Source organism: Lagenorhynchus albirostris, chromosome 6 (assembly GCF_949774975.1).
Source record: "Lagenorhynchus albirostris chromosome 6, mLagAlb1.1, whole genome shotgun sequence".
NCBI lineage: Eukaryota > Metazoa > Chordata > Mammalia > Artiodactyla > Delphinidae > Lagenorhynchus > Lagenorhynchus albirostris.
The window spans coordinates 88,109,251-88,136,821 of record NC_083100.1 but is presented as its reverse complement, the minus strand read 5'-3'; the positions used below and the strand labels follow the sequence as shown (position 1 = coordinate 88,136,821).

Genomic DNA, 27,571 nt, shown 5'->3' with positions numbered 1-27,571 from the left:
AGGACTTCATTTACCTAGAGTGGGGATGGGGCTTGTGTAAACACGTAAGTCCAGCTTCATTCAACAGATCTACACCTTTCCAGACTCCCTAACAATCCCTTTGTGGAATTCCATCCTTAATACAGTGTCTCATCAGCACAAGGCATCCACTCCACACTGCAAAACCCTCTGAAATGGAAGTTTTTTCAGAAAATTGCGTCCTATGTCCTGAAATCTACTCACAGTATTCTATTTTCTCTGTGGTCTTTTACTAAATTTTAATGGGTCATGATGATGTGTAAATTTGTTTCTGTGTCTACTGACCACACATGTCTATGCATATATGTTCATATACGTAGGATGAAAAAAAAAATCCTGGTGTGTTTGTTCAAGGAGTCCATGCAACAACCATGTGGTTGCTGTTCTGAGCATGATTTCTGTAGACTCTAGTATCTCAGAGAATCCCAAAGACGTTTAGTGTCAAAGAGCACAAAAAGCAGAAGGTATTTGATGTAATAACTTGGTATGTCCGTTTGTCTTCAATTATTACCATGTGAGCTTTAGTTCAAAGATTCCCTCCCTAGCTTGTATAGTAAATGACAAGAATATGATTAGTAAAGTGCAAAGCTTTAACAGCTCTTCTCTGGTATCACCGCTAAAAATACTTTTTAGCTTTTTTATTCTACAAAAATCATCACTCATTACTCTAGCAAACTATTATAACTGAGTTATGAACCTCAGATCATTCAGACTTTGGAAATATGGTTCATTTTAAACCCTAAATACAGGCGGGCCAGTGATGAATCCACATCTACTCATACATAGTGTCTTTCATCCGTTAGTTTCATGGATTACAGAAAAAGACATACTGGAACTTTTTCTGGAAGCAACTGTTTTGGAAATAAGACTTAGGTGTGCACACAGAGATATATTCAGTAAGCTACATGTTCGTGGCATTCAATTTACATTATACAAATAACAAATTTGAGGAGTTGTAAGCCTGCATGAATTATGATCAAAACAGGCAAAACTTATCAATGATTATGTGATGCCAGCATTCCTGAGATGAAATGCAAACTGTGTATGATTATCATGAATTTGGTGCAGAGAGATAGTGGTGTCTCAGGAAGCTGCTCTCAAATATTTAGGTTAGGATATAGTCAAGTAGTAGAACTGGATGTGTTTCCAGCATTTAGAGAAACAAAGGAAACACAGACATGATGATTCAGCTTTTCGTCTGGTCATTTTAACTTGCTTTTGAAAGTGGGCATATTTCTGAAGCAATCGATGACATGAATTACACTGTGTCCACGATCACACCATTGCTTTTGCTATTTCTGGTTTTCTTAATCAAATCGTAAAGTAATTTCATTGTTCCCATTTTCCAGTTCTTTAGGTATTTCTGATTTTTTCAATCAAAGGCTATAAAGCATATTTGCTATTTCCAACTCAGGTGATGGTTATAGGATTAGACCAGGGGTCTGCAAACCTTTCCTCTAAAGAACCAGAGCATAGATATTTCAGGCTTTGTAGAGCATACACTCTATTGCAATAATCCAACCCTGCCATTATATCATGAAAGACATCACAGACATTATGAAAATAAATAAGCATGGCCCTTTTCCACTAAACTTTTATTTATGAATAACAAAATGTGAATTTCATAAAATTTCATGTGTTACAAAATCTTTTGATGTTTTTCAAGCATTCAAAAATGTAAAACCATGAGCGTCACACAAAAGCAAGCCACAGGCCAGATTTGGGCTGCAGATCATAGTTAGTCAAGCCTTATGTTAGGCAAAAAGAAAATTACAGAAATGAGCTTTCCAGACCAAAAGAAAAAAAAAAAAAAGTATGTTACTATTTCAAAAGCATCCTGACAAAAATGTATATTTTACAAATAGCCCCTAACTTAAGCTAGGCTGTTCAAATAATGAACTAGTATTTAAATCTTGTTTTTTGCTTAATAGACCATCAACAATTTAGCACACACATTATTTCATTTAATCCTCTCTTTCTATCAATGGAGAAATGGAGACTCAAAGGCATTAAGCAATAATACTAAAGTCACACAACTCTATCTATGCAAATTGAAAGAAGTCAAGATCCTATGGAAATTTAACACAAAAATATTTGGGAGTATGCTGGTCATTTTGTATAAGAACCACAAAACATTACACCCTTGTGTTGACTGACAGATACAAAGTTGGTCATGTTTAAAGATTATCATTATTATGAGGTGCATTTGTAAAAGTGTGTTACAGTGTGTCCTCTAATTTAGGTTTTCTTAAAGGGAAATTCAAAGATGGCTTTATTTGGCTAGCTTTAATTTTTGAGTTTCCAAGAGTGTAATTTCAATAACAATTGAGTTAGGCGAGAAAAATGTTTAGAATTATCTGCACTAATAACTTGAGCCCCATAGGAAGCCAAAGACAACGTCATTATTGAAGTGCTCTTGATTACTTTATAGGGGAACTCTGTTACAAAGCAGTGCTTGACTTCTAAGTTAATTGAAGAGCAATTTGGAATTTCTAACTTGTATACCAATGAATTTAGTTAATGTAAAATCTGAGACAAAACATATTATAACAACAGCCATTATGATGAACTTGTACTATTATGGTATCATTGAAACATAGTTATTACCTGGATTCCTTGTACTTTTTCCTGATTTCCTAAGCTAAAAATCTCCTGTGCTCAAATATTAAGTTGCCAATACCACTCTTCTGAAATATTAAAATGACATGCCAGAGGTGGTGAATCATTCTCTGAATTTTTATTTCACACAAAGAGAAACATTAAAGAAGACGATGGTAGTTGGCATAAAATTAAAATGTATACAGAACATCCTATGTAGCTGCTCAAAAATCTAACATCACAAAACATCCAATAGAGAACTTTTAATTTCCAAAAGGCGATCCTTCAAATCAAACTCTTCTCTCAAAAAACAAGCTTTTTGACTTCAAAGCATAAGACACAGGTCTACCTACGATTTAAACACTAAAAGGAATTGAGTAGGTTAGGTTATGCGAGAAATACTATAATCCAGATAATGTCCATTCCTTCTACAAACAGTTACTATCAAAGTCCCAGATATTTTGCCATATTTGGATAGAAACATAATCAAGAAAGTAGACCTTGCCATCTCAGCACTCAGCTTTTGTTGAGACAGATATGCAAACTGACCTATGTTTCGATTTTAACATGCTATGGAAGGAGGAGACAGATGACTAATTCTGCTTGTGGCCATCAGATAAAATGACACTTGAGCTATGTCCTATAAACAGTAATTTGGAAAGACAGGTTTAACCTAAAATCCTTACATATGTAGTAGTCACCACCAAATCCCATGTCCCGCAGATTCACAAAATGTTTGCTGTTAGGGAAAATAACCATGTCAAATTTCATCTCTTCTGGGCACCTGTTAAACATTCACAAACCCAGATTGAGAGCAATCCAATAGTTCAATTTTAATTCTCAGTCTTGGATATTCAATAATACACATGTTGCAAGTGGTAGAATTCAAACAAGATCTACTTGTTTTTCCCTGCAGTCTATAGTGTAGAGTTACCTTGCAGTACTTCTGCGGCTAAAATGAATATATAGTATAGTATTTTTAAAAATATAATAGAATGTATGCATAAATACTTAGAAATGGTCAAAGATAATAATCAAAGGCTTTTTATGTAAAATAAACATAATAACACCCATCTTCAAAATTTATTCAAGACTGAAAAATACAGTAATTCGAAAATTTGGGTGGGGGCTTCCCTGGTGGGGCAGTGGTTGAGAGTCCGCCTGCCGATGCAGGGGACACAGGTTCATGCCCCGGTCCGGGAAGATCCCACATGCCACAGAGTGGCTGGGCCCGTGAGCCACGGCCGCTAAGCCAGCGCGTCCGGAGCCTGTGCTCCGCAACGGGAGAGACCACAGCAGTGAGAGGCCCGCGTACGGCAAAAAAAAAAATTGGGGTGGATTCTTACATATAATAGGCATTCTACGATTTTTAGTGACATCTTTCCCATCCTATTATAATTTCATATTTAGAAAGAATATTAAAGATTCTATTCAAACCTCTAATTTTTCAACATAAAGTCTGCAGCTAAAATATGTTGTTTTCTCTTCACAAACTTTAAGCAAACAAAAACCATGATTTTCTGAAATATTTATCTTTATAGTAATAGATCTCTACCACACCTCTGGTATCAGAGATTGGGGTGCTTTGGTTTTTCACTTGACCTTTTTCCTAAGTAAGAAGACATTATATTTAATCACCAAAATTTACAAGTAGCTCATGCAGGTCAATATCAAAAACACAAACAACCCAATCCAAAAGTAGGCAGAAGACCTAAACAGACATTTCTCCAAAGAAGATATACAGATTGCCAACAGACACATGAAAGAACGCTCAACATCATTAATCATTAGAGAAATGCAAATCAAAACTACAATGAGATATCATCTCACACTGGTCAGAATGGCCATCATCAAAAAACCTAGAAACAATAAATGCTGGAGAGGGTGTGGAGAAAAGGGAACACTCTTGCACTGTTGGTAGGAATGTAACTTGATACAGCCACTATGGAGAACAGTATGGAGGTTCCTTAAAAAACTAAAAATAGAACTACCATATGACCCAGAAATCCCATTACTGGGCATACAACCTGAGAAAACCATAATTCAAAAAGAGTCATGTACCAAAATGTTCATTGCAGCTCTATTTACAATAGCCAGGACATGGAAGCAACCTAAGTGTCCATCATCGGATGAATGGATAAAGAAGATGTGGCACATATATACAATGGAATATTACTCAGCCATAAAAAGGAACAAAACTGAGTTATTTGTAGCTAGGTGGATGGACCTAGAGACTGTCATACAGAGTGAAGCAAGTCAGAAAGAGAAAAACAAATACCGTATGCTAACACATATATATGGAATCTAAAAAAAAAAAAAACGGTCATGAAGAACCTAGGGGCAGGACGGGAATAAACATGCAGACCTAGTAGAAAATGGACTTGAGGTCACAAGAAGGGGGAAGGGTAAGCTGGGACAAAGTGAAAGAGTGGCATGGACGTATATACACCACCAAATGTAAAATAGATAGCTAGAGGGAAGCAGCTGCATAGCACAGGGAGATCAGCTCGGTCCTTTGTGACCACCTAGAGGGGTGTGATAGGAATGGTGGAAGGGAGGGAGATGCAAGAGGGAGGAGATATGGGAACATATGTATATGTATAGCTGATTCACTTTGTTATACAGCAGAAACTAACACACCATTGTAAAGCAATTATACTCCAGTAAAGATGTTAAAAAAAAGACATTATAAAAAATTAGACCCTCTATGTATTGCAGTATACTTTGAAATATAATATCGCTAATCATACAAAGATCTAGTATTAAAATACAATTAGCAGTGACTGTGGAGGAGGTAGAACATCCCCAAACTCTATTCTCATTCTCTCATTTTAAGGCAGAAGAGCGTGGAACAACCTATTTGCTTCTCCTCCTACTAATTGCATTAGAATAGCTCTGTTAAGCCAGCCTCACTCCCTCCTCCTGCCTATTTGTAACCCTGCTGAAAACATTAATTTGCATGGGAAAGGTGAAAAGTCCTAGATTACCTTTCACATATTGAAAAAGAACAAGGTGGCTCCTTAGGTACTGATAGAGAAATACGTCCAAGCTCCATTACTAAGTAATAAGACAAGGTTATAAAACAGTGTGTCAGCTTGTTACCATCTGAGTAAAGACTAAACGTATTTATTACCCGTGTATGCATTAACTAACTCTATAAAGCAATATGAGAAATTGCTAAGATTGTTCGTCTCCTGGGGAGGAATCTAGGTATGCAGGGAGAAGTTACAGAGATGTGACAACAGAAGAGTCAAAGAGACGTGACACTGATGGCTTTGAAGAAAGGGGCCAAGACTGAAGGGATGTGGACATCCTCAGAAAACTGGAAAAAGCAAGGAAACAAATTCTCCCCAGATCATCCAGGGAGGAACACAGCCCTGCTGGCAACTTGGTTTTAGCCTAGTGAGACCTGTGTTGAGCTTTTGACTTAGAGAACAGTGACATAATACATACGTGTGGTTTAAATTTGTGGTCAGGACTTCTCTGGTGGAGCAGTGGTTAAGAATCCTCCTGCCAATGCTGGGGACACGGGTTCGAGCGCTGGTCCAGGAAGATCCCACATGCCACGGAGCAAATAAGCCCATGCGCCACAACTACTGAGCCTGCACTCTAGAGCCCGCGAGCCACATCGACTGAGCATACACGCCACAACTAATGAAGCCTGCGCGCCTAGGGCCTATGCTCTGCAACAAAGAGAAGCCACTGCAATGAGAAGCCTGTGCACCGCAACGAAGAGTAGCCCCTGCTCGCTGCAACTAGAAAAAGCCCGCACACAGCAATGAAGACCCAACGCAGCCAAAAATAATTAATTAATTTTAAAAAATTGTGGTCACTTGTTACAGCAGCAATAGAACATGAATGTAGTTAGACATCTCACTGATGCTTCCCTTCACCTCTCATGAGACCTACCAACCCCGGCCCCAAACCTAGGTAAGTTCTACTCTATGCTGATCCGGACATTAAGCCAAAATGTGATAAACATTGACTTACCATCATTACACTTATGCCACTGTCATCAAGTTTAGGGTCACTTGTAGTTGAGCTCACTCTTGATATGACTCTCACCTCAACAACCCTCTGTAGGAGCCATATGAGCTTCATTTTACTGCTGAGGAAACTCATACTCAGAGACTTTGAATAATTTGCTCAAGGTCACAAAGACAGTAAATGCGGGAGTAGCATTTAAACCCAAGCTGTCTAACTCCAGATCCTAAGCATAATGTCACCCACTTACAAGTGCCTTGTCTCTTTGGCACTGTCACCTGCTCTACCTGTATCATGGATCCCATCTTTTCTCATATATTTTTTTAATACTTTTGTGTTCTTTCAATTTTCCCCTCTTCCAACGATTATTTTTGTCTGTTACTTTTATTCAGTGTCCTCAAAACAAATTAGTTCAGCCACTCTAAATATATACTGAGCACCTATGATGTGTGAAGGATTAGATATCACTTGCTAGACATATAGCAATGATGAATGAGGTCAGGGAACAGATCCACTTTCCTAAGTAGAAAATTTCTCTCTTGAAAGTTAGTACTGAGGTCTGAAGAACCAAATTTAACAGCCTCTTCTCAGTATTTCTCACTGATGTACAAAGTTCCAACATCCCTTATTTTCTAATGGCTCCCAAGTAGAATTCTTCAGTTCTGACTTCTTTCATTGTCTAAGTTTGAATTCCCAATATTCTCTTGGGTATACTTTCATGGTTGTCCTATAAGTAGCACAAACCAAAGACAGCCAAAACTGTACTGTTTAGCTCTCAAATGGATTCTTTACCTAGTGTTTTTGATAGTAATATCATCTTTCGGCATGGACTAGGTTATCTCAGATACTTTAAATGCATTCTTCTCCCTATACATGCCATTGATTTTACGCCTGCAATGTCTTTCAGGTCAATATAATCCTTACATCCTCATTCCTGATGCTTTGATTCCAGCTCTCAATTTATATTTTAAAAAACTTCAGTAGCACAGGGAGATCAGCTCGGTGCTTTGTGACCACCTAAAGGGGTGGGATAGGGAGGGTGGGAGGGAGGGAGACGCAAGAGGGAAGAGATATGGGAACATATGTTTATGTATAACTGATTCACTTTGTTATAAAACAGAAACTAACACACCATTGTAAAGCAATTATACTCCAATAAAGATGTTAAAAAAACCCAAAAAACTCCCAAAACTGCTACAGTAGCCTACTAATTGGTCTCCCACCCTGCTTTAATCCATTCTTTCCACATTGCAAGCAATGATAGTGTTTTAAAACAATTACCTGGGGCTTCCCTGGTGGCGCAGCGGTTGAGAATCTGCCTGCCAGTGCAGGGGACACGGGCTTGAGCCCTGGTCTGGGAGGATCCCACATGCCGCGGAGCAACTAGGCCCGTGAGCCACAACTACTGAGCCTGTGCATCTGGAGCCTGTGCTCCGCAACAAGAGAGGCCGCGACAGTGAGAGGCCCATGCACCGCGATGAAGAGTGGCCCCCGCTCGCCACAACTAGAGAAAACCCTCGCACAGAAACAAAGACCCAACAAAGCCAAAAATAAATCAATTAATTAATTAATTAATTAAAAAGGAAAAAAATTACCTGAATGTGTCTTTTTCCAACACAAAATTATCTGATGATTCCCTTTGTCAGCATAACCATGTCCCAATTGTTTAGCCTGGCATTTAAGCTCCTTTATAAGGAGGTCCAAGGCCCAACATCCAGTCCCACCTCTTAGCATTCCCACTTACATCAGACTGCTTCTCACTCCAATCACCACAGACTATTCAGCACTTTTCAAGCACAACGGATTCTCTAGACTGTGCTTCAGTTCAAGGCTTCCATCTAGCTGTTATGCTGCCTCTCCCACCTCACCTTCCCTGTACCTTTACCTTCATGTTCTGCTCAAAGGTTCTTGCTCTTTAAAATCTTCCTTGATTGCTCTGATTTAATTAACCTTCATCCATTATTTACCTATTTGTTATAGTAATTATAGTAAAAATAAGGGATGGTTCCTGCCTTCAAGGCGCTTGTTGTTTAGTAGAAAGATAGAAATGAAAAAGTATATACTAGTGTTTAATATATTTTCTAAAAAGAGTGTATATTAGGAGCTGTGAGCACAAAATGGGGAGTGTATGAAGATCCCAGCTCTGCTGGGTGTAAGAGTGATATAGGGACTTGGAGGACGGAACAAGGAAGACTTCATAGAGAAGAGGATATTTGCTTTTGTGTCTTGAGTACACAGGAAAGAAAAATTTGCAAAGTCACTCACAAGACTTGTGTATTTGAAACCCAGAACTGGTACATATCAATGAGGCAGCCTTAGGCAGATTATTTTACCTCTTTTAAACTCAATCTGCTCATCTACAAAACAGTGATAATACTACACCCCTTTTAGGTTGTTATGAAATCTCAGTGAGATGTTGCTTTGCACGCATCTGGGTTAGTGTTCAGAAACATGAGTTTGTTATCACTTCTGTTACAGTCTTTGTCACCCTTACCATTTTGTTACTGTAACGGAAGAATGGCTGGAAATTAAACAGGTGGATAAAATGGAGTGGGCTCTGTTTCAAGCAGCATGTGCAAAGGCACTTAGGCATAATGCTGAATTAGATGGGGATTAGATATGGTTATGCTTTGGAGCCATTTATCTTGCTTCTAAAATGCTTACTTGCTTCCTAGCTACCCAAAGACATGCTGACCTTTGAGGGGTTTTTTATCTTTTGTTCATTGTTAGTGTACTGCTGAGATAACAAAGTTCAGTGAAATCTTTCCACTCTGTATTTCCAATAAAGATCTTTGACTTTGGGTAGGATGTCTTTGGTATGTGACCCCAGACTTGTTCTGCCTGATTGTTAATCCATATCGCCGTGGTGACTTAGCAACTCATTTGGTTTAGGTACCAACCGGTGCCTTAGTTACGTAGGTACATATATAAACACTGCTTGGTGACGGTGCGCACGGTATTGCTGAATAAGGCATCCTGTATTTATGTGGTTGCATGTGGCAACAAAGAGCTAACTTTTTTTTTTTTTTGATTGCGTGTCCTAAGATCTCAGAAATTTCTACCCAGTCTTTAAAATGAGGCTGCATAAACTCCTGAAACAGATGTATTTGGTATTTTTTGAAGCACTGATGGGTTAAAAAAAACCAAACAAACACAATTACATGCAATTGGAAAGATATACAGTCACCAACTATAGCAGTAGGCCATGGTTTAATGCAATTATGCATTCTCAAATCATGTACTTGAGAAAGATGGAATTGCACATATTTGCTGGAAAATGTGTTATATAAAATCAACTGCTTCATAGAAGGAGAAATATAGAAGGGTAGTTACGAGCACAAGCTATGGAATTAGACAACAAGGGTACTAATCCTGATCCTATTACCTGGTAGTTATAAGATGCTGGGCACCAACTCTCAGTATCCACACTCCAAAAATCCACACTTAAGAGGTTTTTGTGAGTATAAAATGAGACATTTCACATTAAGCCCTTAGAATAGAATCTGGTACAGAGTAGGCCCGCAGTATGACATAACCCTACAATTGAGGCAAGGTGTACAGTAACAGAGTGCTGTTAGATTATATATTTAACAGAAGGCAATAATTATACTTATTAAAACTTACTTTGGAGAAATTCCCAAGGGAATTTTTTTTTAAACCTCAAATCACTGATATCATCAGACGCCAGTCCCTAGGTGCCTGACCTGACATTTGTGTTGTTTGGAGTATTTCCAAACCTTCACGCTGAGTTCTTTTTTCAACTGCATGTCTCTCCATTGATGTGGATATTCTAGTTAAGATTTTACAGTGTGGTAGAGAACTACTTGCAATACATTCCCCTAAATTCTAACCTTTTCCTTCTTATTACTTCTATTCATTTTCTCATTTTTAAATCTAATGGTTCAGTGAAGAAGATGCAGAAGAAAAGACATTGGGCATCATTCACCTATTATTCAAATCAGGGCTGTTTCTAGGATGGGGGAATTTAACAATTAAAATGCTTTTCATCAGTAGCTGTTCTCTTAACTCAAGGAGCAGTTTTTTGTTTGTTTTTGTACTAACAAAAGAGTGAATAAAACACTGGAAAGTAAGTGGTTTGCACATTTTTTATTATTTGCCTAGTTTCTGCATTAATTAATTCACAAGTTTGCTTTTCCTTATTGAATTTATGGACATTTATTTCTAGCAGACTTGGAGAGGTATTTTTTCCTTTCTCTTTGCAGTTATATCTTCAACATTAGCAAGAATCTTTTATTAGCTTTCTCTTTTTTTTAAATGCAAAGTTGAATTTTATAATTCCAAATTAATGAATACTGATAATAAAAAGTAGCTCAAAATCAAATTGATCAAACATTTAAAGTAATTTAAAACCGTAAGTAACATCAATACCATCATATGAATATTGCCAGAACAATATAAGAAGCCCTAAGTGAGGCAGATGACAGGCAGACCAAGAAATTCATGAGGTATTTGTAAGAGATAACATCCCAGTAGGAACCATGCCCAAGTTCCCACATTATGGCGTTCCTCAATCTGATGGTTTCATCTAGTCAGTTCTGGTATTTCTATGCCTTAGCACCTGAAGTTATCCTTTTAACTTGGGACATTTAGAGAGGCACAGAGTCTACAATATGGCATGAAACATATAGAGTTGACCAAAAATGAAATGACACTTAAAATACATCATGGTCAGTCTTAGCTTGAAAACCCATCTCCTACTGATGTACCCATCATGGTGGGAGGAGCTTTCTCTTTTTCTATGTACTTTGACTCCCTTATTTTCCTGTAATTTTATAGCCAGCCTCAATAGCTACTGTTTGAAAATGTCAGAACAAAACAGAAAGGCCACTGTTTCTTTACACAAAAACAATTTTCCTTCCAATCATATGTAAGCTACTTTTAAATGTATAAATCTGAGTTTGAATTTACACAAAACAATCCTTCTACTTATGTTGTCTTTAACTACTTTGTATCTGTTTTATCTTTAATTGAATCTTCTCATTCAACCTTGACTCAAACCCTTGCCCCAGCTTATTGTGAATGGTGAGGCTAGGAGCAGCTTTATTGCTTTTGACTTATCTATGCTTTATAATTTTCTCAATAACCATATATTGCTTCTGTAACAAGAAAAAGCACAAAGCAAGTGGATTTTTTTTAAATCTGTACTTTTTAACTTTCCTGAAATTCTCTGGAAGTGAATCTTCCTCATTTCATCCCCTGGAAGATGTTCTTGGTATCGTATCTTAATGCTTCTCATTTCACAATATGTAGAAATACTGTCATTTGTAAACAGATTGTAGCTCCTCCACTAGAAAAAGTGTCAGATGCAAATCCATTTTGGAATTTCTCACCATACCTTACAGAGTAGTTCTTAGAAAACATGGTAATGTAGAGAAGGTGAACCTAGAATTAGAATGAAGGGCTCTGTATTATCCAAAACCTTCAAATGACCTGTCAACATAGTTTTCTTTCGGCTATTCCTTCAACCTCTCCATCTCCTTAACTAATTTTGTCCTTTATAAAATCAGACAACTCACCTGTCTCCTTTTTTCTAGACTGTCTTCCAATTTTTCTCCCCAATCCTCTTGATACTTAAAAAGAATCGCAGCCAATTTAAATAGGTTTATCTGCTAAAATAAGAGTGCATAATCCCAGCAATCCTACTACTGGGCATATACCCTGAGAAAACCATAATTCAAAAAGAGTCATGTACCACAATGTTCACTGCAGCTCTATTTACAACAGCCAGGACATGGAAGCAACCTAAGTGTCCACTGACAGATGAATGGATAAAGAAGATGCGGTACATATATACAATGGAATATTATCCAGTCATAAAAGAAATGAAATTGAGTTATTTGTAGTGAGGTGGATGGACCTAGAGTCTGTCATACAGAGTGAAGGAAGTCAGAAAGAGAAAAACAAATACCGTATGCTAACACATGTATATGGAATCTAAAAAAAAAAAAAATGGTTCTGATGAACCTAGGGGCAGGACAGGAATAAAGATGCAGACATAGAGAACGGACTTGAGGACACAGGGAGGGGGAAGGGTAAGCTGGGACGAAGTGAGAGAGTAACACTGACATATATACACTACCAAATGTAAAATAGATAGCTAGTGGGAAGCAGCCACATAGCACAGGGAGATCAGCTTGGTGCTTTGTGACCACCTAGAGGGGTGGGATAGGGAGGGTGGGAGGAAGACGCTAGAGGGAGGGGAATATGTGGATACACGTATGCATACAGCTGATTTACTCTGTTATACAGCAGAAACTAACACAACATTATAAAGCAATTATACTCCAATAAAGATGTTTAAAAAAATACTTTGGTGAAAAAATGACGATACCATGGGAAGACACTTTGTATTTCATCTATGCATTGACATATCCTAATACTCTCATTTAATGAAAAATGACAAACACCCCATTATCTTCCAGATCCAATTTATTGTACAGAAATATTTCTCAATTTCTTGATTATAGATTTTGTGCACTTATAATTTAAAAGTACTTAAAATTGAGATGTCTTTGCCTCTCATATAGTTCATTCATTATTTCACTGTTGGCACCAACTGGGCTTCCAATGTATTTTGAAATTTTGTGAGTCTAATCACAGTGTGATATGTGATACAAAATTCTAAGTCTTTTTTTAATATGAAGATCAGTAATTCATTAGAAACTTATTATCAAGATAGCTATGTTCCTATCATTTGTTTCTTTCTGAGAATTGCAGTATCACTGCTATCAAGGAAACTAATTAGGCTAGAGGACAGAGATCATTTTTTATTCCTCCAAACTGTACTTAAGTCCTATATTGGTGTCGTGAATTATTTCTAGTGAAAAATGACAATTACTTCATTCCTAACTTACACTTTTGGAGCCCGAAGGTCCAGCAACTCAGAATCTCTGAGTGACACAATAATGCACTCTCACATTGTGAGTATTAAAATGGAACAATTTTCCATGAATCTAAGATAGTCTTGGTAACATGTTTAAAACACTTTATAGACTCAAAATTTAATTTGAAGGAATAGTTTAATCATAGTAGAGATTAAAGGTTTCTCCTTGGTCTAAATACTAGCTACATAAAGCTTTCCTCCCAATTATCTAACATCTTCCTGTACAGTCCTTCCTTTGTATGCCTCATGATAGGAGACTTACTACCTTGTGATATAGTGAACATAATAATTGTAACGTGATTATTACTTTTAGCAGTTTAGAAATTCCCTTTGTATTTAACAAATATTCTTCTTGAGAAAATGCATGCAATTAACTGGCTTGAAAACAATGTGTGGGATCATGGAGAGAAAATGTTCTGGGATTCCTCACGTGTGTTTAACCAATAGAAGAAAGTCTGTTGGGGGTGGTAGAGAGGGGACAGTATTTGGAAAAGAGGAGAAGGCCCCTGTTTCCATGGTACTACAAAAAGAACAAAGAACGCTAACATATTAAAGCAGATAAGAATCATTGGATGATAAAGGGATTCAGAAACTGTGTCAAATAAGAAACACTGAAAGCAGACCTGATTAAAGCAAATATATACAAAGAGCAATGGGGAGAAGTGGTAGGAGTGGGGGAAGAGGTGGTGATTTCCCCTGGGAAGTGCCAGGCTTATCTCATCTAACGCCACTCTAGCACCAGGGAGTGAACTTTAAAAGATGATGACCGGGCTTCCCTGGTGGCGCAGTGGTTGAGAGTCCGCCTGCCGATGCAGGGGACACGGGTTCGTGCCCCGGTCCGGGAAGATCCCACATGCCGCGGAGCGGCTGGGCCCGTGAGCCATGGCCGCTGAGCCTGCACGTCCGGAGCCTGTGCTCCTTAACGGGAGAGGCCACAACAGTGAGGGGCCCGCGTACCGCAAAAAATAAATAAATAAAAATAAATTAAAAAAAAAAAAAAGATGATGACCATGAGCTCAATGTGGAATGATTCCCCAAGACAATGACTCCCTCCCTTCTGATCTAGAGTGCTGCCAATAACTGATAACACCCAAGCTGAGGCGGGATGAGGGATGAAGAAGAGGGAGTTTTCTAAAATCTATTTGAGTTTTAAGAAGTTCAGTGCTGTTGCATAATTGTTCAAGTTACCAAGCAGAAGTTTTTTAATATAATCTTGAGCGTATCTGGGCTATATGAGAAAGTGTTAAGATGTGAGTACCAAAGGGAAGATGTGGGGGGGAAGAGAATACTCAAAATAATGTCTCCAGGGTATCTTCATTAGTTCTCTTTTAAGTATACAACTCTACGTGCATATTTGACAAATTATCCCAAGCTTTGTTCTCAAGCAACAAGTAAAAATCCAGATGAATAGGACGGTATCCTTGAGGAAACCTTCATGCAGCTATTTTTAAATTAGCCTGCCATGCTCATTTTGGAGTAGGTTATTATGTTTAGCTTAAAAGAGCTTATGTTTCAAAAAGATTTCTTTTGTGAAACTAGCTAGGGTTTCAAAGGCTATGTTTCTGAAAGGAAAGTGGTCCTCTTCTTGATTAGCAAATCTCAGATGTGAAACTCAGTTTCACACAGGAGAAAGAATGGCCCAAAGAGAACTTTAGATATACAACAAACATGAGTGAACACCATTATTTTGAACTGAGCCATGTCTCCCTGGTTGAATAAAGAAGTAAGAACGGTAAGGGTGACATTCACACTGAGCCATGTTGGTGAGAAATCATATTGAGGACATAGACAGAATATTCTGTTTATGTTATAGAAGAAGGCAGTCCAAAAGAGAGGAGAAGCTGTGAAACCCAGCCACATAAAAGAGGAATAATCCATTCTCAGGACACCTCTAGGTAGCTGACGCATAGAAACACCACAGTTCACAAGGCCAACAGCAAATACGTTCTCTTCCCTTCCAAACCTGCTTTTACTATCAAATATTACATCTTTGTTTCTCAAAACTCAACCAGCAACTCACTGTCCTTTTAGTCAACTGCCAGTGAGTGACAGTAAATGAGCTAGGTACTAGGGATTGAGAGAGAAATAAGACAGATACCACCCATACATTTGTAGAGTTTGCAGTCTAGTTCATGTCCTCTAAATCTTTTACTTCTATTATTGAAACATTTCTCTACAAAACCCATCTCCATTCTTGCAAGTGCTTCCAATTCCAGTCTATTTTCTATGAAGCTGGAAGAAATAACTTTAAAAAACCAAACACAACCCAACTTAACCAAACACACAAACCACCAAGAAAAGACCGTATCACTTTCCTGCTTGAAATGGCTAGTGTGTACCGAGGATACAACTCAAACTTTTCACTGCAATGATTAAGATTCTTTATAACCCAGCCTCTGCCTAAGTTTCTGGTCTTTCCCCTTCCGAAAATAAACTCCAGAATCACAGAACTCCTTATGATGACAGTACTGTATCTCCTTTTTCATTATTTTTTTCTGCTTGCAGTTCACGTCTGCCTTCTTAATCTGGTTAAATTCCACTCACTCTTTAAGGTGCAGTACAAATACCCTTTGAAATCTTCACCAATACCCAGAGGGGCGTCTGTTACTCTCCTCTCTGGGTTTCCATGGAGAACAGTATTGGCCTTCATGCTTGACCTCTAAGTGCAATCCCAAGTAATTTTTCTTCTGGGTAGACTTTCATTACCTCTGAAACTGAGGTAACCATTCTAAAATGTCTTGCACCTGGCTACATTATACATTGTAATCATCTACATTTCTCTACCTCTACCCCGGTCTACAGACCTACTTGAAGGCAGGATCCTCATTTGTTTGTATTCACAGTGCCTAATACAGTGCCTGGCATGGACTAGGCGCTTGGCATGTTTATACTGTAAGGAAAAAGGGAAGCGAGCAAGGGAGGCAAGGAGAGAAAGAGGAATAATTTCTCTCATCAGAACTGAAACCACATTGCATTCATTTTACTATATGCTTTTCTCCACTACCCAGTTATGTCTTACATTTAGCAGCGTATTTCACATTCATTGCATAATAGAACTTACAAGCAAAACTGATTAAAATGAATTTATGCACAAGGGTTTCAAATACTGATATTGAAAATTATCCAAGATATGTTTAGCATGGTAAGAAGATTGCCGATCCTGTTTGTATTAAAGAAATGCATCAACATCTATTTGCATAGAATGCTTCTGTTAAGACTAAGAAACTTAACAGTGGTTTTCTTGAATAATGGAATGGAGGATTGGGGAGTAAGATTTTATTATTACGTTATACCATTTATATATGAAAACAAAGGTATACTTAGTTTAAGACAAATGATATAAATAATAGCAAGAACACTAGAAGTTAAGGGGATTTCAAAATGCCTTAATTATGTATTTACAATTTCCCTAAAGGATAATATTTTCCTATAGCCTATAATCTTTCCAAGCACCAAACAGATACATATTCCTACCAACACCTAATTAGATTTATTTTAGTTAAAAAAAATGACTCTACTGAATAAATAGCCTTTCACTTCTCAACCAATCAGGGTCTAAAGAAGTGGTAACACAATGTGGTCCACAGAGTTGCATCACCTGCAGCATGTGCACACTTGTTAGAAATGCAAATTCTTGGGCCCCAACCAAAACTAGTGAATCTGAACCTTTAGGGGGCAGGACCCAGGAATCTGTGTTGTATCAAATCCCTCAGGCTATTCCAACGCATACTTTAGTCTGAGAAACTGCTCCGAGAGCTTTATTCTTGAGGACTTTACAACCTCACAGCACCATCTGTTGGTAGGGACTGTCCCAGAGTCAAGACACAGAGTCCCAAAGGGGAATACCCCCATTCAATATCAGTTGTCATGTTCTGTATTAAAGACTGAGAATAGACAGAACGCCTGATGCACAGACACCTACACCTGCAGATGCACACTCCAAGAAAGCTTACAGCTTATTAGAGGAAACGTGTGTAAACAAACAAATATCATTATTTATTTTTAAGTACAAATAAGGAGCTGGTGGGGCACAGAAGCTGTAGAGATCAGGTCCATAAGAGGAAGTCAAAACATGCTCCAAAGTTGTGGTGACATTTAAACCAAGTATTGTCAAAAACGTTAGCCACATTATGTGTAAAAGTAAGTAAACAAAAATAAAAATCTAAGCAGATACTCACTGAGCACTTACCATGTACCAAGCACTGTTTCTGAGGCTCTGTCCCTGGGCCTGAATATGTAAGACAGTCCAGGCCAAAGGAGAGTAGCAAGCACACCCTAGGCATTCAATCAGTCTCTGGTTCAATAAATGAATAAACGTGAAAATACTACATATTCGGTTAAATTCTTCATAAAAGAGAAGGATTTTTAAAATGTCATCTTGCCTAGAATTTCTGAAATCAAAAGGGATAAACTTGCCATTATCTGTATTATTTGTGTATTTTGAAAAATTGCTTCATGGTTTATAAAAATTTGAATAACCGTTAAAATCCCTTATTAAAAACTCCTATACTGCTTTATAATAAGCAACATTTATGAATTTCTTGCTGGGTATAGAACACTATTTTATAAGTTTTCCATATGTTTATACAGACTATAACCATTTTTGAAAAGGCAGTTCCGTATTTCAAATCATGGGCACTTTCGAAAACACTTTCTACATCAGGACACTAAAGTGACTTAAAGGGTAAGTAAACCAGTGTTTAATTTTCTTATTTCTGCAGGGTTTTTAAACGAAGCCATTCCATTTTCTGTTGGTTTGTGACCACTGCACATTCTGGAGTTTTATGGCCTAATCCACATCTTTATCTCAATTAATGTTTATCATAATAATCATTATTGGTGATGACCAGCAAGCCGGCATAATCTCAATGTTTTCACATTTTCCATTAATATTAATTCTTGTGGCTCACTTGGGACTACCACAAATAGGTTTATGTGTCCACTGCCAGGATTATATGAGGTAAAAATGAAGGTAGTTAGCTGTGCCTGTAAGAACGTACAGGTATTAAAGCACCAACACTCAGCTATTTGCCGGAAGCTACCCACTGGAAGCACAGAAGAAATCATAATAATGCCAGTTTGGCAATTATCTTTTGGGAAATCACTCGTTTTCCAGGCAGAATTTAAAAGAGGGAACTTCACCGTTAGTGAAATTTAATAATAGAAGTGTTCTGATTGCTGGGGCTTGAAAAACAGGGAATCTCTCCCAAAGAGGTACATTTTCCATGCAAGACACTGAGTGAAGCTTCACAGAGACTCTGTTACATCTTCACAAAATCCAAGCAATATCAGAATGATTTTACTGGGTGTATTTATTAACAGCTGTGTGTAAGGACCTACTAGAAACCCCTTCAGTTAGAGGGGAATACATCCTTATACATTTCAAAAGCCCAGAAAATCTTCAGAGGTCAATATTGGTTAAGAACATGAGATTTGGAATCAGACAAACGTGGATTCAATTTTCAGTTCTGTACTTTACTTGGGAAGGTTCAGTTTTTTCCAAGGGTGTTGCAAATATTAGATGAGCACAAGTAAGCACTCAACAGTATCTCCATTTCCTAGATGAGGAACCTAAGTCTGAGAAGTTACATAATTGGTTCCAGGTGCCATAGCAAGCAAGCAGAAGTTCTAGGCTACAAACCTACCCTAGTTGACTCCTCAAAGCATGTTGGTTCTATCTCCTGCTTCCACAACGCTGTGCTGATAACCCATATGTAAAAAAAGGGACAAATCTTTTAAAAACAAGAAGGAGGGGGACTTCTCTCTTGGCACAGTGGTTAAGAATCCGCCTGCCAATGCAGGGGACACGGGTTCGAGCCCTGGTCCGGGAAGATCCCACATGCCGCGGAGCAACTAAGACCACGCGTCACAACTACTGAGCCTGCGCGCCACAACTACAGAGCCTGCATGTCACAACTACTAAAGCCCACCCGACTGGAGCCCGTGCTCCGCAGCAAGAGAAGCCACCGCAATGAGAAGCCCGCGCACCGCAATGAAGAGTAGCCCCGCTCACCGCAACTAGAGAAAGCCTGCACACAGCAACGAAGACCCAATGCAGACAAAAATAAATAGATTAAATAAATAAATTATATAAAAAAAAAGGAGGGACAAACATTCAATAAACAATGCAAAAGAAATGCAGCTATCACAGTTTTGGGGAAAAGATGGTGTAGGATACCACTTAGAATCTGTGTCTTCTTTTTTTCCATATGTTAAAACCAGGCTCCTTGCTTTTCATTTATCTTTTTAAAATTACTGATATTCTAAAAATGACAAAGATAGTGCATGCTGATGAAAAATATCCGTACAACCTAGATGTTTGTAAAATAAGGGAAGTCTGTCCTCACTCTTCTCAAGTCTGCTAGGTTGGATAGCACCTCTTTAGTCTTTTTCCATTAACAGATGGGTAAAAGTGTACCATTTAAGTGGAATACTGTTCTGCGCACACCATTTTCTTCTTGTGATACTGCTCCCTTCTCTATTTCCTTCTATTCCTTTTCCCAGAAGATTGAGTATAAATATGCTTATTTCTCAGATATTCTACTCTCTGCTGATGCTCAACAACAACAAAAACACATAGTTTAAATACCCACAGTAAAAAGGGAATATTTGGGGTAAGATTCATAGACTCACTGATTTCTGTGGAATAGAGAGGGCTTCTGCTCCCAACAAAATGCCTGAACTGGCTTGAAAAAAGAAACAAACCCAAAAAGCAATCAAAAACACTGCCACAAAGCCACTCAGAAAAGAGCAGAAGTGTGTACACAGAAAGAAAAGTGATTCCTGGACTAACAGTCCACATTTTAAGGAGATAATGCATTAAAGAAAATAAGATTTCAGTATTGCATGGATCACTGTAGTAACATACTGGGAAAATTTTGGGTGAAAGAAATCCAAAAGTTTTTTTTTTAATAAGGTATTTATGACTATTTGCAGAGAGGCACTACATGTCCCAGTCTCTCTGGCAACTAGATGTGGCAACAACTAAGTTCTCATGAATGAAATGTGAATAAATGTGATGTATATAACTTCCACATCAGTTCCTTAAAAGAACAGCCATTTCCTTTACTTCCTCCCTCATTTACCCATGGGCTAGAACGCAGATGCACAGCTGATCCAGAAACCCTTGGAAATGATGAGGTACAGGAGAAAAAGAACCTGGGGTAACCTTGCCCATTGAACCTATCTCCTCAAGACAGCCATCCTACCTCTGGACGGTTGCAGGAGAGAGAAATAAACATTATTTCGTTTGGGCTTTTAAAGCTTTTAACCTTTTCGTTGCAGCAGCTTTGCTTTTTACCAGAACTAATATGCAAACAGGTACCCACAGATGGGAAACTCCCAATAATCAAAACCTAACAGTTGGGCTCTGGGCAGTGAGGAAACATGATCCTTTTTTAGACATGGCCGCATGTGTGGCAACACAGCTGCTTTTGCCCAGAATATTGAAGTGTGTTGGCTTCCTTTTGTTGCTAATAAGCAAGACTCTACAAAATAGAGGTAAAAATCAGGGAAGAATTAAGAACTATCCTTTTTGCAAGCAGATGAGGGAATGAATACAACTGCTCCTAAAGGATGCTCTCTGCCCATGGCCTGCAACCTAAGTTAACCAGGAATCTGGAAATGTGTGGCCTTCCATGTTGGCAAAGGTAACTGAACTCAGAAGTTAGAGCTTTGATGAGCAACAAGTCCTATCTTTCCTGAGTCCATTGCTGTTTGGAATTCTAGTGCTTCCTTTTCTAATCTAATATCTTCTACCATGCACTTAGCTTTTAAAGTCTTTTAAAGGGGAGCACTAGATGTGAACTCCTAGGTCTCCAAGGTTCAATAGATATGAACTAGTAGGAGATACCTCACCTTAGGGTGGTAATTTACTTCTCCAGAAACCTGTATTAGGGTTGAAGCTATTATTGGAAAGGTCCATTGACATCTTCTTAACACCATTCAAAAGGACTTATTAGGAAAATGAGGCAGATAATTTTCTTTCCTCAGCAAGCTAAAATAGGTCAGCCACAAAGTGCCAAAATAATTACTGACTGAAGTACTATCACCCCAGAAAATTAAATCACATCCATTTCTCTTTTTCACATAAGATGAATTCTTGATACATATTCAACAACAAATTTCCTAGTGAATTTGTGAGTCAAGTCTCCAACAGCCCTGTATAAGTATATTCACTTGTAGTATAAATTTACCTTAAACTTCTAAATTCAAGATACTTTGGCCTATTATATCATGGCTACAACATCCAAAATTAATGCACAGATACAACAGTAATTCAAGTAAGAAGGAACTTAGCTAACGTCAATCTTAACTTTAGATCAAGTTTATGCACTAATGGATTCAGGCAATCTCTACTCAGTATCTTCAAGACCTAAGTAAGTCAACAGCCTGACAAACAGAAAACTGTCTTCAGCATAAGATCAAAATATCAAAAATCATTATGCTGTTTAGTTCTCATATTTTTTAACACAGCTCTACGAATCATTTCAAGGCCATAGGGGATAAAATATCAAGAATAAGTAGAGCTAACTTATTTTGTCCCAAGCCTACAGACCTGAATATTTTTTGTCAATATTCTTACTCCTAATTTTAGCCCTAAATTCTTATCTATTATTGATCTTAAAAAAAAAAAAACTTGAGAAAAAAGTGAATACTATTTTTCTAAACTAAAATTTTGAATTGTTTTGATAATATGTATGAAAATAATTTAGGAATTAACATTTGAAGTCTGGGCACTTACTTTTACATGATGATTTAAAAATATTATTCTCCATCACTATCATGGCCCTTTCATTGAAAGTTATTTACTTCTTTCAATAATGGTGATTTTTTTTTTTCATAGAAAGTTGTTAAATAACTACTCTCAGAGACAAATATTAGTTCTATCGACAGGCTATGATCGATTTTCATCAGCAGTACATCTGACAACATTCTTCTTATTTAGCTTGTTGGTGAATAAGAATACTGACCAAATGCTCATTATCAGAACTGAGAGAACATACTGAAGCCAAATGAAGGTGAAGCTGATAAAATGAGGTGTCATTATATGTCAGGTTAGACTGTGCCTCTTCTCTACTGGTAGATATCACTACCAGTAACATTACTTTGTCCAATTAGACATATCATTATTTTTTAAATGTTTTGTGGTCAGAAGTCAGCATTAATTTGGATAGTAGATACCTCTTGTAATTTTAGTATGGACTGCCTTGGCATCATAAAGTCAATTTGTTCCAAATGGGAAATAGTATTATCACTGCCAGCACAATGCACTGAACACTGTAGGTGCATAATTAACGATAACTTTTAGTGACCTTGAGGACAATAAAGTGAATGGAACTTGGGGCACAACTGTTCTCAGCTGCCTAAGAACTTAACAATAAATTAATTTGAAAAATGCAATATCAGTGATTGTTTTATTGTTATTGATAATTTAGTACATCATCAATACATGGAAAGTTCAAGGTGGAAACAAGATAAGTTAGTCCAATTTCCTTATTTTACAAGTAAGAAAACAGAAGCTAAGGGATTTAAATTAATTTTCCAAGGTCAAAACCTTGAGCCATAATGGTAACTTTGGGCTCAGGCCAACTTCTTCCTGGCTAAACCATCCTGCCTTCTTAACTGCCTTGAGTCTTAGTGTTTTTATTCTTTTGACACCTGAGACATGCAAAAAGGCAAAAGGATGCTTAAGAAAAATAGTAGAAGATGCATTATCCCTAACCATTCACCATATAGTAAGTTAGCTACCTAACTATTCCATCCACTTTAAGATATCTAATATGTCCAAGATTATGGTGCACTTATGTCAAAGGAACACTAACTTCATTCTCTTTTCTCCAAGGCAACCTGAATAGGAAATAAACAAAAGTGCACTTGGGAAGAGGGTGTGATACTTTTTAAAAGCAATCTTATCTCTGCATTAGTACTGAGATAGCTAAGCCACTAGATTGCTTTTCCAATTTACTAGGCTTGTGGGTTTTCTACAACCCTCATGTAGAAATATACATCCTGTAGACATTGCATTTTACTCAACTTTTCCAAAGGGAATTCATAAAATACTTCAACTGATCCTTTCTCTGGCTCACCTAGCTAGCTTGGATCGGTGAATTACAGAGAATTCAGCCCTAAATCTAGATGAAAGTCTGCTTATGTTTTAGCACACTGATGGATTATTCTTTAAGGGATGTAAAGGAAGAAAATTTTTCAGATAATGCCATCAACATGGTTTAATAAATTGTGGACATTAAAGAAACTATACCTTCTTTAAAAATAAATTTTGGTTAGGAGTTTTTATAGAAAACTCATTAACTAGTTGAAGGTCAGAGATTAATAATCAAGCATAATCAGTATATGTTAATGTGAGTCAGGAAACATAAGCTATACTTTCCTTATAATCATTAACTCCTGAGTTCCAAGGAACTCATTATAGTGTTTTTGGAATATGCAGATCCCTATTTCTTTTTCTTCCAATTTATGAATAAGCTTGCTACCCTAAAAACTCCAGAAAAAGGTGGGCATTTGCAATTCAAAACCCATTACTCAAACTGAATTAACTGGTCTAGTTTGTGGGTTAAAAGTAGGGTAGAACTTGGTCGATGATTATAAGCTTTTTGAAATGAGGGAAATTATGTTTTATTTCTAAATATTCCTAACACCATAAACCAGACAATAATTGTTAAATACAATACTTACTGGGTGATATCCATAGCATTATTTGTTATGGCACAGATTTAGATACCCTATGTGTCATTATGTTCCTGAAATGGAATTCCACATAATACAATATCTACTAACATTAAAATTACATATACCAGAACTGGAACCGACTTCCATAGATACCAAATATTTTCTCAAATACATTAGCATTTATAGAGATAGGTCTGGGCCAGTTTTATCTCAATATGTTGGTTTATCTGTGTTCAAAGTTAACTTAAAAGTTTACATAACAAAGTTATATAACAAGTTTATAGGACAACTTATGCCTCACGGCAGGAAGGCAGCAAAGATGTGAATCTTGGCAATTTATACATGTGTCTTTGTGAATATCCCTGTTTATTACCCTTCTGCATGATCGATTTCACTTTTTTTTTTGGTAATAATCTGGCCATTTTCACTCCCCAGAATACATGTACACTAAATTCTTTCAGAAGACATAAACATCTTTGTTTAAACATTTCATAGCTTAGTCTGAAATTGAAATCACAGATTGTCGATATTCTTTACCTTTCACAAATCTTGCTTTAACCTTCTAATCTGTAATTAAATTGATAATAACTACATTCTATAGTACAATGACAATCCCCTTCTTATATACTCTGAATGTATTTGTCTTGTCTATAGATATTAGGCAAAAAGTGAAAAGTGTAAGTGAATTCTTGAAAATCTACCCACTGTAAGTTTCAACTTGTGTTATTTATAAATTCACTTAATAAATGTTTATTTGTGCCTGTCTACTAACAAGGATTATATAGAGTGGAGATGGGGAAACAAATATAAATAAAACAAAGCTTCCAATCTCCAGGAGTCTATAACTTAATTAAGGAGATTCGTGTTACACACAGAAATACTTTTAACATTCGGTCAAATTCAAAAGTGGTCAGTTATATACAAGAGGAAAACATGATATATTATAGCAATTGAGAAATTGATCAGATCTAAACTGACTAAGAGGTTTCAGGGAAGGGTTTGGGAACACAATGTGTCATGAACAATAGAGGCTGAGAGGTGGCTCTCTTTTGAGAAACCCAGATAATATTCAAGTGATTTGGAGAAAGGTTTTGTAACTGACCCAAACGGGGATTTCTTTTCCATCTTTAGTATTTGTGTGCTTTTACAAGTAAACTCAGGGAGGCTCATGACTATACTTTTCTCACTCCCTCAGTATGGCTCCAACTACCTCTGTTACTCCCTGCTACTGACTTTCTGCTACATGTTTATGGTTGTTTTGCAGTTTACTCACTAAATCTGATGCCTGCTTTTGCATACCAGATCCTATGTCTGATAATCTCAACATAATTCCATACAATGGGCAAGGCAAGACAGACAAAGTGTGGACTGGATCTTTATAGACACCTGCAAGGGCATTCCAGGTAGAAGAAATCGTATAACCACTGGCGTCAAGTCAATACATAGTGAGTGTTTAACAGAAGGTTGTGCGAATTCTGGCACCTGCTGAGTATAACTGTTCCAATTATGCATTCTGGAATTGGGGAAATAACCACAAGACAGGTTTGGGGACCCACTGGGCTCACTGTGAGACAGATCTTAGTTAAAACTCCATTGATCACCTGACCTCCTTAAGACTCTCCTCTGACTTGAGGGCCACAGTAACATTTTGGGTGTCCTGGAATTAGTGTCAGTTTAGAGCCACAGTCTAGTAGTCCTGGAGTGTTCTGATTATTTCCTTTTCCCAAATGCATAGTTACTCTGATAAAAGGCCATAGGTCCTATTGGAGAAGGCTGGAAGAAAGATCAACAGTATACATTTTTGGTAGTATACTGGGGTCCTTCCACAAGAGGACCTGATCTCCCTTTTGTTCAAGTGTCTGTAAACTAGGCTAAATGTATCAGAGTGCTAAGAATTTAGGCCATAAGGAAAATGAACTTCAAATATTCTAGTACCTTGAATTTAAGGCAAGGAGATTAGGTGCCATTCTGCAGACAACTGGGAATCCTGGGAACCGTATATTGCATATCGCTAAGTAAGGAAGTTCCATCATTAGGAATACAGGATATTTTTCCTAAAATCATCTGGAAACGTTAGAGAAATAGTCAATATAAACAATAAGACCAATTAGGAAGCTACTGCAATACCATCATATGAGATGATAAAGATGGTGGTAGTAGAAAAGGTAATTGGGCTTGAAGAAGGGATGTGGAAAACTTAAAAATCTTCGTTGAACATAACCAGATATATGAGGTGGAGAGAAGATAAAGAAGGTTTTTAAGCGAGCCTGAATATTTGATGATTGTTACAACTTTTAGTAAAACCAGGTCCTGTAATGTAACAGAAATAGTAGAAAGAAGAGTTCAAATTTTGAAAGTCATTAATCTCTAAACAAGTTGCAGTTAAGCTAAGGTAACAGACATCCAGGTGGAAACGTTCAACATTCAGTGAGAAATGTTGATCTAGATTTGAAGGAATTACCTACATGGCCTCGGGAGTGGGGATGAATAAATTACCAAGGAAAGAATGTAGACAAAAAACAGCAATTGGGCAAAACCCAGAGGGCATCTAACTTTAGGAAAACATGATGAAGGGAATAAATCCATGTAGGAAACAGAGAAAGATTAATCAGGGAAACCAGAGGAGAATGAATGTATTACAGCAGACATATCAATAAGGAGAGGATTAAAAAAAGGTGATTATTGCCAGGTTAAAATGTGAGAGACTCAAGGATGAAAAAGTATAAAAGAAGTTAATAACCTGTGTAGCTTCTATAGAATACAATGGGAAGAACCTACATTTAACAAGTTAAATGTATGTAGTGAATTGATGATGAATAAAATGAAGTTGGAAATGTATGCTGTCATTAGCAGAATTCAGGGAATAAAGGAGAAATTATACATCTAGACAGACGGCTGAGGGAAGATTTTGTTTGATACATGAGAGTCTTGAGTGGGTTAATAGTTTCTGAAGAAGAATCTAGTAGATAATCAAAACTGAAAATGATGAACATAAGGGGATAATATAGAATGTTTCCTAAGGCAATAATGGAAAAGGTTGGAACGAAGAATATGGGTTAAGGGGTTAAACTCGGAAAATGAAACCCGTTTCTCTCTTTGACCAAGAAGGCAAAATAAAAGAATGCATCAAGATATAGAGCAAATATTCATTGGAGAATAAGCACATTGAAGGATTTTATTTAGGACAGTCTTAATTCCAAAGAAATAAAAAATCAGGCCATTATAAGTGAGGCCATCAGAATAAGTGAGGAGGGGTTAAGAGTTGGATTGGGGCATACTGAGTACAAGTTCTTGGGGTTTGAATTAAGGTGCTGTGGCTCCTCTGGTGGACCTTACGCCTCTTAAGCATCATGTTATTCATGTTAATTCTCCTCTCAT

The 27,571-nt window shown here is 37.3% G+C and overlaps 1 protein-coding gene across 1 annotated transcript in view; it reads right to left on the bottom strand.

Moving 5' to 3' along the window:
• The window catches only part of LRP1B (LDL receptor related protein 1B), a 1,442,028-nt gene that overhangs the window by 1,156,833 nt on the left and 257,624 nt on the right, over window positions 1-27,571 (bottom strand). The gene's annotated exons all lie outside the window — the stretch shown is intronic.